This window comes from Nansenia antarctica (genome assembly GCF_963989245.1).
Source record: "Nansenia antarctica genome assembly, chromosome: 8".
NCBI classification, from domain to species: domain Eukaryota; kingdom Metazoa; phylum Chordata; class Actinopteri; order Argentiniformes; family Microstomatidae; genus Nansenia; species Nansenia antarctica.
In genome coordinates this window covers 16185078-16197703 of record NC_137678.1, presented here as the reverse complement: position 1 = coordinate 16197703, position 12626 = coordinate 16185078, and the positions used below count along the sequence as shown (strand labels likewise).

The 12626-nt window shown below is 41.7% G+C and overlaps 1 pseudogene across 1 annotated transcript in view; it reads right to left on the bottom strand.

Annotated features, from left to right (window-relative positions):
• Positions 1–2209, bottom strand: part of LOC308163929 — a 13579-nt pseudogene extending 11370 nt beyond the window's left edge. Inside the window, exons 1-2 of the transcript in view lie at positions 2015–2209; positions 926–1573 (exon numbers count right to left, since the gene is read on the bottom strand). The product of the transcript in view is annotated as an uncharacterized misc_RNA (transcript). The remainder of the gene's footprint in view (positions 1–925; positions 1574–2014) is intronic.
• Between the last annotated feature and the right edge of the window lie 10417 nt (positions 2210–12626).

The window sequence follows — 12626 nt, the reverse complement described above, 5'->3', positions numbered from 1 at the left end:
ATGAGATTCCAGACATTGTATCAAATCAAATCAATCAAATAATATCAGAGCCGCAAGCAGGCAAAGGTAAAAAACCTGTACATTACAAAATTCATAACAAAGAATGCATTTCATAAATAAGTTACTTGCAATAATGAGCTCCAAACCTAATTACTAATCTCATGTCTCATTTTTCAATTGTAAGGTCTCCAATTTGTAAATCTTGTAGCAGAGGGAATTCCCATTCATCACCAACATCATATTTTATTTTATATAATGTGTTCAGAGTGTTTGCTCTTTTTTTGGTCATCTGGAGCACAGTGGCAGTGTACCACACTGGGGCTGAATCCTTTTCTTCGCAGCAGTTGTGTTGCACCCTCTGGCCCACTAACTTCTCAGGTTGTTTTAAGTAGTCACAGATGTTCTCTTTCTGTGTTTCTGTCTGTCTTTTCTTCCTTGATGCACTCAATTTCTCGGACAACTTCCTTTTCTCTTCAACAAGTCTTGTCATGGCTTCTTCTTGTGTCCTATAAGTTAGAGCAGGCTGCAGATCAGTTTCATTTTCTTCCTCTGCTTCTGCACTTTCCAACTGGTTTATGTGCAGAACTTCTGCTAAATTTGAGGTCAACTCCTCCAAAGAGAAGACGTGAACTTTTCCATCCCTGGTCATTGTTTGTTGGAAAAGTTCCCTTCTCCCATCTGCTTTAAGGACCGTCTTGTGAAACTGTAACTGAGTGAGTAAGGCTGCTTTTTTCCCCTTATCACCTCCAAGACCTGCAAGATTGACATCCATGTCTGTGAGGGATCGCCAGACACCCCCCAATTTGGTGATCTTATTGGTGATCTCAATCTTCTTTGTCTTGTCCCGCCTATCCCTCTCTTTTTTTTGTTCCTGTTTTTTTAGGAGATTTTCTTGACGTTGTCTTTTTATATCTTCCTTTCTCACATTGTATCTCATCAAAATATATTCAGAGGATTTTCGGGCCATGGCCATCTTCTCTTCCTTCTCCTCTGGAGTCAGGTTGTCCAGCCATTGCATAGTCCCGTTATGCAGCCACATAACCATCGCCTCATGTGAGATGGTCCTGGCAGATGGCTTTTGTCTCACCAGAAGGTCAAGAACAGCGAAGTCCCTCTCAGACAGCATGTTGGTGGTTGGGACATTTGAGGCATGTGCCTGAATTCGAGCTGAGGGGTCCCAGTACTTCCCCCCAGGTAGCTGATCAGCAGCTTGCCTCTCTAGGAGGATCTGCATTGCAGACATGACCAACTCCAGAGCTTGCTGTGTCAACACTTGGAACTCCTCATCTGCGCTCTCCCTGAATAGTTCCTCAAACAGGATGTCCTGGTGCTGCTCAGCGATGTCTGGGCTGAACAGTGGTTCCCCTTCCAGAAGAGAGCTGGCATCTTTACTCCATCGCTCTAGCTGAATCCTCATGGTGAGGAGATGTTGGTTGAGGCTGAGGATGTTGGTCTCATGAGTATTCAACAGTCTCCAAAAGGGGCCGGTGACTGTTTTGTCGATGATGCCCAGAGCTCTAACACCAGCCAGAAATACCTTTTCTTGGGCATCAACAGTGACTGATCTAAGGAGCTGATTTGGGTTAGGAAGGGACTGTATCAGATCCACAATATGGTGTCGATGGTAATACACAGCTGCAGCATTGTGGCATAGGATGTTCACCCTGTTGCCAATGAAACTAACCATATGGTTTTTCAGGCTAAGGGTGTCGAGGTGGGATTCCAGCAGGTTAGGAATACCTGCCTCATCAGAGCCACGGGTGGTAAATGCTTTGCAAGAGGTTCTAACCAGGCGGGCTGCCCCTGCTTCATTGGTGGAGAAGCTATGCATGTTTTTACCCCCTTGAATTATGACATCTTCAAAGGTCTTCAATGCCTTCTTTGCTTCCTCTTCTAGGTTGGCAATGAGGTGCATTTTACAGAAGAAATTTGACATTGAAGTCAGCTCTGATTTGGTAGCATCATCCAGACTCTCCCAGTTGTTTATTGCCACTGGTAGGATATCCTCTCTTACCGCCTGCAACTCCCTGTTAAATGAGGGGTTTACTGGACCCTGGTCGGACATGGTTGTCTTAAATGAGACGATCATTTTTGCCACGTTCTCCTCAGTGGTCCCTTCTTCAATTACACTAGCCAGCTCCTTAATCCTGTGCATGAAAGACTCCATTGTTCTCTCTGTGTCCCCTCCTCCCTGCTCCAGTAAACCCATTGTCATTGTCTTCCCACACCCTAATGTCACCTCAAAGTCTTGGTAGTTCTTGTGGAATTTTGTTGTTCCATCCCCGTGCAAGCAGTTCCGCTGTTGGTGAGAAGGGCTTCTCCAACCTGTGAAAATGTGAGAATGTTTGTGAGAATGTTTATTTTTTGATCCCTTATACAATTCATAATACAGATATTAAAAATGTACACAGTCACAATGCGTAACACCAGGACCAAAAAGGTGTAGGCTGAAGCCATGGCTTATTGCGCCTACCCATGGTTTTTCCCCATGAGTACATAATCAAAACATTGAAACTTTTATAAACAAAATTTCACTTACGCATCTTAACAGAAAACTCAAAAGTACCAAACAAAAAACTATATTTATATCTCTGTTTTATACTCGTTAATCATCTTATTTTTTTGTAATTTTTTAAATCCTTTTAGTGTACTACACATTTTCATTTCCTTTTCAAAAGTATTCCATAAGTTAACTCCTTTAACTGTTATACATCTTTGTTTTGCATTTGTTCTAATCTTTGTTTTCATAAACATATATTCCTCTGAGTTCGTACCTGGATGTCTGCCAGACCTCTAGCTTCAAGCAGAAGCTGTGATTTCAGCCAGTTGCTTGGGATCTTTTGGATATCTTGCCCAGCCAACCTGTTTAGCACAGTCTTAATCACTGCATCAACTTTTCTCATTGAGACGTTCATCGATAAGAGAGCCATTACGACCTCCCGGATTTCATTGGTGTATCTCCCGTCTTCAAAGGTGATAATTGTGTCTATGCATTTAAGTTGCTCTAACTCTTTTTTTTCTTTTTCAATTAGTTTTTGCTTTTCCTCCAGCTCCAATAATGTGTTATTCAGGTCTTCCTGGTCCTGCATTTCCTTGGTCTGTTTGTCTGTCATTTTTCTTTTCTTTTTGCGACAACTGTCAACAGAGGATTTCATTTTCCGTTTGAGTTCATCAAGCTTTCTCTCTGTTTCTCTCTGTCTTTCCTCAAATGTTGTCTGTTCCTTCTCTGCAATTTCTTTTTCTTTCTCTGCATCTTTTAACTTTTGACATAATCCTTTAATGGTTTCTTTTAGTGTTTTTACCTGCTCTTCTTTTGTCTTTAATTTTTTGTTGAGGTTGCGCACCTTGCTTGTTGCAACCTTTGCACTCACTCTAGCTACTTTATTTGTCACGTCCAATGTTGCTGTTAATGTCTTGCATACTGACTGTGCTTTCTCCAGTTCTGATTTGTCCTTTTCTACAGTGCCCTCCAGCTTAACCTCCAGATGTTCCTTTTCCTCTTTTAGTTTGGAGTTTTCATGTTCTAGCCCTGTGATTCTTTTCTTCATTAGTTTTCCTGCTTTGTTTAACTGTGAGTCTGTTTTTTTTTATCTTGGCCTTTCTCATCGTCTTTCCTTGCTACTGGGATTTTAAATGGCTGTTGGAGATATCTTGTCACCTCCTCTTTATTTTTCCCTTTCTTCAACTGAGTGACGGCTTTGTGCATCCTGCTCACACACATGTATAAGGCAGGATCATTAACCTCCGTTTGAGGTATCAGCTGTCTCACTGCATTGTACAGTTCTTTTGACATCCCATGTTTATTTCGCAGACTGAGCACTGTATCATTGGTAAGGCTGCCTGACTCCTCAGCGTCACTGGATGCACAATCCATTGTACCCCACCAAATCTGGAAAAAGGAGACATGGAAACGTTCATGATCATACAGTTTTTTGTTTCGATTTTTTGTAAGAATTTTAATTTAAGGTCAATAATCAAACATCATTGTTATGCATTGTGTAGTGAGGATACATATGATTTAATACAACAACCTTTCTTTAACAAGGGTGCCAATAATTTTGACCACCACTATAACAACAGTCAGAATTGCATTAAACTGCTTTAATGTGGCATCAGGTTATACTTGGATAATCAGTCAGATCAGGTTTTTTTACATTTATTTTAGATACCAGAGATCTCACAGCCCAATTCTCTCTCTCTCTCTCTCATTCACAGAGCAGAAGCGCGTCTCTCTCTTGCTCTCTCCCTCTCTCACTCACTCAATCGCAGAGAATAAGCACATCTCTCCCTCCCTCCCTCTCTCTCTCTCTCTCTCTCTCTCTCTCTCTCTCTCTCTCTCTCTCTCTCTCTCTCTCTCTCTCTCTCTCTCTCTCTCTCTCAGCAGAAGCTCCAGTAACTAATATATCTAGCTAGCTACAGCTTTGTATGACAGTGATTAGTTTAGCTAAACTAAACATTAAATATTTTCAAGTCAAGACTAAAAACCCCTCTTTAAATTACTAAATAATTCAATGATGATTTATATAATGATTAAAGCACTTTGAGCTGAAACGTTTGCAGGAAAAGAGAGAGAGAGGGAGGGAGGGAGAGAGAGAAAGGGAGAGGGAGAGGGAGGGAGAGAGAGAAAGGGAGAGGGAGAGGGAGAGGGAGAGAGAGAGAGAGGGAGAGAGAGAAAGGGAGAGGGAGGGAGAGAGAGAAAGGGAGAGGGAGAGAGAGAGGGAGAGAGAGAGAGAGAGAGGGAGGGAGAGAAAGGGAGAGGGAGAGGGAGAGAGAGAGAGGGAGAGAGAGAAAGGGAGAGGGAGAGAGAGAGACAGAGAGAGAAAGGGAGAGACAGAGACAGAGAGAGAGAGAGAGAGAGAGAGAGAGAGAGAGAGAGAGAGAGAGACTACAAATAGAAGTTGTTATTATTATTATTATTATTATTATTATTATTAGTAGTAGTAGTAGTAGTATTATTATTATCATCAAATTGAAGCAAGCGAACGTTATCTCTGCCGGCCGCTAGCCAGGCCCGTCACTATGGGCGGGCCTCAGGGGGCCAGGCCCCCCCACAGACGTGCTGGTGCCCCCCCCAACTGGCAGCCAGATATTAAAAAAAAAAAAAATAAATCATATTTTATGTTAAATGAAGACATTAAAATTGAGAAACAATAGTGTGTTTTTCATTTTGTTGGACGGGATTCTAGTGACAACCAATCATTTGAAAGTTGAAAGTTGAAAGTTGCACGTTACGCACGCTGCTGCTCCCGCCATTTCAGTTGTGTGAGGCGAGCACTGAGCAGTTGAGTGAAATCTGCGCTTTTTGATGGATAAAGCTTTAGCAGCTGCACCCAACCCCGATGGACATACTAGCACCAGCATTAGCGACTGTGGGCAGCCTGACACTAGCACCCCGACGGCTACCACTAGTGAGGTAAGTCCTACTAGCCCAACTGTTAGGGCTAGGGGGCTACTACTAGCCTTGCTAGCCCCCCGATGAAAGTTTTGTTACTTTTCGAGCCACCAAACAGACTGCTACAAAGCGAGAATATGGACCTGTTCACTGCGGTTACTCTTGTGAACAGTGCATCTGAATGCATAAAATCACTGCGCACAGAGGATGAGTTTACTGCGCTCTGGGACCTCTGCTCTCCTCCAGCCTCAGCCACTGACGAGGCTGGTCCCAGCTGTCCAACTAAGAGAAGACGCACAATTAACAAGAGCTTTGGTGCATTTGTAGTTGAAGGAACGGTTGGACAGTCACAGAGGGACACTGGCGAAAAGACAGAGTTCCTGAGAGTGTTTTACAGTGTTATTGATGCTGTGCAAGGAGAGATGGATGCGCGTTTTGGAGAGCGCAGCTGCAAGCTCATTGGTGCGCTGGCTGCTTTAAACCCAGAGGCCGAGGATTTCATGGATCCATCGAAGGTCACTCCTCTCCTAAGATTAGCTCGAACTGAAGTGGTTGAATCTGAATATGCTGTGGCTCGTGGTGGGTTCCTGGTAAAGAAGATGGAGGACACCTCGTTTCCCCCCAAAGATGGACAATGGACAATAGCCAATATTCTCAGTATACATTCCACTCAGCACTCCAGGCCATGCCAACTGTCATCCAAGCTTATACACTCGCCCTAACTTTGGGAGCGTCTACCGCGACTTGTGAAAAGTATTTTTCAACACTTAAAAAGGTTTTCTCTGAGCATTGGCGCAGCATGTTGCACAAGCGCAAGGCTCAACTGATTCAGCTTGCCTTCGAAAAGGACCTCACCCACAAGTTCAAGGATGAGTGGAAGCAGAGGCGCCCCGTCCATAGAGGCAACCAAGGCAATTGCTTGGGGCCACCAAACAAAAAGGGCCTCCAAATTGTTTTCCACATTTTTTTTTTCTCCAGATGGGAGTGTTACATTAGTTTTCTTAAGATAGGATAATAAATAAATCTGTTCAATGGGCATTTGCCAAAGTAGCCTACTGTTAATCAGTATTTATCCTGTATAGAATAGAATAGAATATACTTTATTGTCGTTGTACAGTTGCCTATACAATGAAATTGTAGTGGCTCTTCCGAAGGTGCAAAAAAACAGAAAACATATTCACATATTCACAAACATATACACATATAAGATAAACATTTATGAACATGTCTTATGTCTACTGTTCAGTGTCTACTGTATGGTGTATATGAAGATGTTATGACGTTTTATCATGAAAATAATGAACAGCAAGCTAGATCCAAAACTAGGGCCGGTGGAGGAGGGCAATTGTCACATTGGACATTTATTGAATAGAACAGTCAAACTTGGCGAAGTACAAAAATAATCCATAAGCGATCAAAACCAGAAAAATAACAAACAATGCGTATAGAATATGCGTATAATGCAGTCAACAAAAATACATCGCTCCCCTCTCTCTCCACTACCACCATGCAAGGTGCGCAGGTGCTTAAATTACCTTGCAATATCACCCCCCATAACCATATGACTTCTCAATACGGTGATCTAGGCAATAAACAAACAATCAAAGTAAACTCACAATAAACCCATTAGCCTGTTATACTAAATACCCCCTAAATCATATTCATACCTCCTACAACACCTCAGGCCTTTGGGTCGGGTGGTTCATGGAGGCAGACTGAAAGGACACACATTCATTGCCTATTTCATAAATGTTCTCCATATAACGACGTCGATCATTGATCGGCAACGACACTATATAATTGTTTGCCTGACTGGCAATCGGATTTGGGCAGTCTGGGGATTTACACGGCAAATCAAATGAAGAACTACAAATCCCTGATGACAGGGAGATGACGTATGACTGCTCTGATGAATCAACCCCTATTTCATTATTTTCTCTATATAGCGACGTCGATCATTGATCGGCAACGACACTATAATATAGTTTGCCTAACTGGCCATCGGATTTGGGCTCCTAATATCTAAAAAGCACTACGGTTTTCTTATTTTATCGGATTAAAGTAGCGAAGACCAGAAATTCCCATTGACCGCCAGTCAAACTTCTCCCCTTCTATCACCCAAAAAGGGGCGTGATCATTCTGATGACAGGGAGATGACGCGCAATTGCTCTGATGAATTGTAGTTTTTTGATAGCTGGCTCGTCTCGCGGTGCCAGCCGTTTCCACTTCCGCTTTGCTCTCGCTCCAAACGTCTGGAGACCTTTATCCATAGAACGGATTCTATGTGCCGCCCGGAGCGAGCGGCAAATCTAGGACACTGATAGGCCGGACCGATGGGAAGCACCGCCCCCCCGTCCTTCTCATTGGTTCAGCGGGGCAGTTTTTTTTAACTGCCCCGTTAACTATTCATTTGTTACGTATTTATTTGACATCTGGGTACAAAATATAAATAGTTAATACATCATGTAGCCTATATTAAAGCCTTTAAAAATGATTCATGATAAGATCCATCATTTACATGCATTTACATGCTCCATGTTGCATGTAATTTGTATGCTACTTGTGGTCCAGTATGTCGCAATGTGTACTAGGTGTGCTACTGTACCTGTGGTCATGTACTGTTTTTACTGTTTTTATGTAATGTGCTTTGCATGTTTTTATGTGCTTTTATTATGTCAAATGTAATTGTTGTATTGTGGCTGTCTTGGCCAGGGCTCCTTTGTAAAAGAGACGCTAGTCTTTCAGACAGTTTTTTTTACTTACACACACACGAGCGCGCGCATATGCGCGAACTTCGTAAAACCGTATTATATTTTAGTGTCAGGGAAATAAATACATTTAAAAATGTCCACATCGTCACCCGCCTAAGACCCTTACCAGAGGCCTCCATAATGTTGTTTGCTTAGGGCCCCCAAAAGTCTAGGGGCTCCACTGAGTGGAAGGACTTACTGATGAGGAGATTCAGCACTGAAAAACGCCGCCTCCTTCTTTTCTGAGCCGGGTGTGTGTGTGTGTGTGTCCGTGTGAGCACACGCCGTGGTGATGTTTTGCTAGTTGTATTCTCGACAGCTTTTTCAACTGGAGAGATGAGCTGTTTGCACGGTTATGCTATATTTAATGTGCTTTGTGTATAACGTGTTCAATGATGAGGATCTGGCTGATCCTATTTGCTGTAGATGGGTGGTTTTAATGTGATGATCAGACGATCGGTCGGTCATACTGTATCCCTTTTGGAAGTGCACTGATTGCGTGCCAGTCTCCTAATTTTAGTTACGTAGGCTATCCCTGGCATTTATTTAATTCTTGTTCTTGTAAGTGTGCCGGGTTGGTGCCAATTATTGACCTGTGCGCATTGTAATGCACAACTTGGCCTCTCCACGCTATAAAGTAACTTGCATTCAAATAATTTTAGCTTAGGCCTACTCGGGTCGACAAGGCCTTGTAATAAACCAGCTTCGCCTGTGTTTATTGTTATGTTATTTGCTGCATTCTGATAATTTTAGGTCTAGTCTTCATCGGTAGGCTACGTGTCCAATTTAGCCTCTGCAACCTACTATGCATGTCAGTGTTGCATGACGAATACCATAGCATATCGGATTATATAAAATAGTTAATAATAATTGTGCCCCCCCATGCAGTTCATTGGCCCACCCTAAGACTGGGCCCTGGTGACGGGTCTGCCGCTAGCTTCTGCCGCTTTGATCCACTGACAGCTCGTTTGTTTCAGCGCTTGCTATCACATAGAAAACCCGGATTGCATTACGGATCTGGGTCAACCACTAACAACCTCTATATCAAAATGTAGCTTAGAACTTGCAGTTTCTAACAAGCTATGTTGTGAATACATATCTGTAAAAAATCCTGTCATAACATCGAAGTGAAATGGTACTTACCTTGTATTTCAGTCAATATTCGTTGTCTGCTTTCACAACACACTTGTGGAGGTCGGGATGAGTCTTGCCAAGGAAAACTCACTTGACTCCAGTCCAGTTTTTATTACTGCTTTTTGCGAAATAAAGATGTCTGACCACACTAGGTTTTGCGGCGATCACTAAAAAGTGAAATCTCACGAAACCGAGCGTTCGACGGGTCTGTCGCTGTAAACATAATCTCATAACTTGTGATTATTAAAACGGATGTTGACGAAATAATACAACACTTAAAAAAACATATAGGGGTATATTTTAATGTTGAAATGTAACAATATATTGTCATATAATTGCCACAAAAGTGCATTTGATATTTGTAGTTCATGTTATTTTTGTCGAATTCTTCCTAGCGTCCACATTCTGTCACGTGACCTAACACCCTATTAATAGCGATCTTTTTGTTGTTATGCTTGTTGTAAATAAAAGTTCTATGATGTGAATCATTTAAAAGTTTTTAAAAGTACACATGTTACAAGCATGATTAAATTCTTGATTTAATGCACGATGACCCATAGATAGTACTGTCATTTAATTAATTTCATGTTGTATCAGCTTTGAATACTCCAAGCTGCATATTCACACAGATGATATAAAAACTGAAAAAACTATATAAAACCTTTTTTTTTAATAAATATTTTTTATGATGATGATGATGATTATGATGAAGAAGAACATGATATAAAAAAACGTGATATAAGAACATGACAATGATAGTGAATAGCCTATGATGCCGGTAATGTAAATGTCAAATCAAAAATATCCACAATGATAAAAGAAGCAACTGACATTGTATGACATTGTATGACACGTATAAACACACTTCTTAGTGTCCCCCTGCGACCCCTGCTGGTATTGAAGAGCATTGCAGCCATGGAAAAAAAAGATGGCGGCTGATACTAACGCAATCACACACAAACACACACAAATACTGCAAAATAACTTTATACTAGCTAGATTTTGAAAATGTAAGGATACTGGGGGGTAGAACGCACATATCTAGGAAAGGTCATGAAAGGAGGGTCCTGAAATTTGATCGAGTGCAAAGATTTCTTTTTACTCACAGGGGTCAAAAGTCTTTATGCTTTGCGTCATTGACTGTCTTTTTGTAAATCATTGTCAACTATATAATGTAAAATGTATTTTTTGATAACAAAAGGATTTAAAAAATAAAATTAAAAAAGTGCATTAGAGGTGAGCAAATGTAATGCGTTGCTATCCGGTTGTTAAGCCTGACGTCAAACGTGACGTTTTGCAATAGCCGGCCGCGCTAACTACAACACCAAAAGAGTTAAAAACACCAAAAGAGTTAACTCCCTTGGCGGTGCGGATAATTCCTTCCGGCCCTTCCATGCGGGAGTCGAACCCCGATCTCCCGCATACAAACCGGCCGCTCTAACCACTCAACCAAGACATCTAACTCGCTTGGTGGAGCTGCAAAAGGCCTATTTAAGTTTTTTTTTTACGTGCTTACGTTCCCTACGTAAGGGCTCTCGCACTTTACACTTCTGCGTAGGCCGCGCTGCAATTACACCGTCACATCGCTAGGTGGCAGTGTGTTTTCTATGCCCCTGTGCTGTGCCTCTTCCGGTTAGGAACGCAACGGAGCTCAAAGCTCAAAGTAGCCACCCTTTGCTTTTTTGTTGTTAATAAAATATATAATAATATTAAATATAATATGTGTTAATAATATGTTATTATATATACGTATATATTTAATATTATTATATATTTTATTAACAACAAAACATTTTTTTTTTATTAACAACAAAAAAGCAAAGGGTGGCTACTTTATTGTTAAATACATAATTCCTATGTGTTCATTCATAGTTTTGATGCCTTCAGTGAGAATCTACAATGTAAATAGTCAGGAAAATAAAGGAAACACATTGAATGAGAAGGTGTGTCCAAACTTTTGGCCTGTACTGTAGATCACTTATTATTTAAGTACTGTCAAGTAAGAATGTGAGTGTGCATGATTATGGCTTAAATGGGACTTGTGGACCGATCCCTCCCCTTCTGAGATGAATTAGGTTGAGCTCTGGTCCGGTAGGGAACGAGGGGAGACCCCACCCCAACCTTCTCTTCTTTTGGCAGGAGGAGGAGGCCGCTGTGTTTCTCTCTCCTCAGAAGCCTCTACCCTAGAGGAACCTGTTAAGAACCAGGCACCCCCCCCCCCTTCCCCGGGGGTAGCATGGCTTCCCTCTCCCCCTAGGGATGGTTGTGATATGTTTAGCGAGTACCTTTGTTTCCGATATATACGCCATTTTAAGGTCAAGTTTTGCAAACATAAATTGCATTTGGGGGGGAAAAAAACAAAAAAAAACATCCATCTATCAAAAACATCACCTGTTTTTTCCACTTGTAAGAGAACACAGTGTTCCCTTTTTTCCCCACACACGCACTTTGTCGAAAGTCCCCTCTCCACCTACTATACCTCGATGTAAGGAGAAGTCTAATCTTGTGGCTTCCTCGCATTCATTCCTGCTCAAACCCAAGCTGACACAGCCTGGGCAGATGATCCTGGCTGACAGGAAAGGCTTGCATGGGTGTTTGAGATGGTACCCTCATTTTTGATTTGCCTATTTTCTTTTTTGTTTTGTTTTCTAGAGATGCAGCATAATTATTCAAAACATCGTTAACTTTCAGACCATGCACGTTCAAACCACGTTCAAGAACTTAAGACCTCGAGGTCATTGTATTTCAGATTTCACTTTCCCCTTCTCTCTCCCTTCCTACTTAGCGACTGCTACTAATGGCCTTTAGAACCTATGACAGTTGGTCTGAACTCAACACATTGAGCCTCCTGCGTTTATATGAGAGGCCTTCGGTTGGTAGGATATTAATCTATTGGGTTTTCTAATGCCTCAGAAATAGTGTGTCCTACAATATTGACTGTCTCAACCTGCCGGTTGTACCTGGCAGTTGGTCAGTTCCAACGTGGCTCAATGTGATGAGAAACACTGACAGAATGGGCAGTTTTTCCGTAGCCTTAACCCTGCCGCCCCCAACCCTTACTGTACCATGACCTATGACCTTTGACCCCTTCTCTGACCCCCATCCACAACCATTCACCTGATTCTTACTCTCTGTTTGAATATACTTGAATGATGAAATGCATTTTGTGTCAATACTTGATCTTACCACCAGTCCGCGTAGCATCTACCAGGCTAATCCAAATGTGTGCTACTAGTTTCCTAAGATAGTTTTTGTTTTTGTTTTTAACACAGACACTGCACTAATTTTAGTTAAAGTAAGAGAGCTTTTTAGATGTTACTTTCTATCTGAGTGTAATAATGATGTGTTTC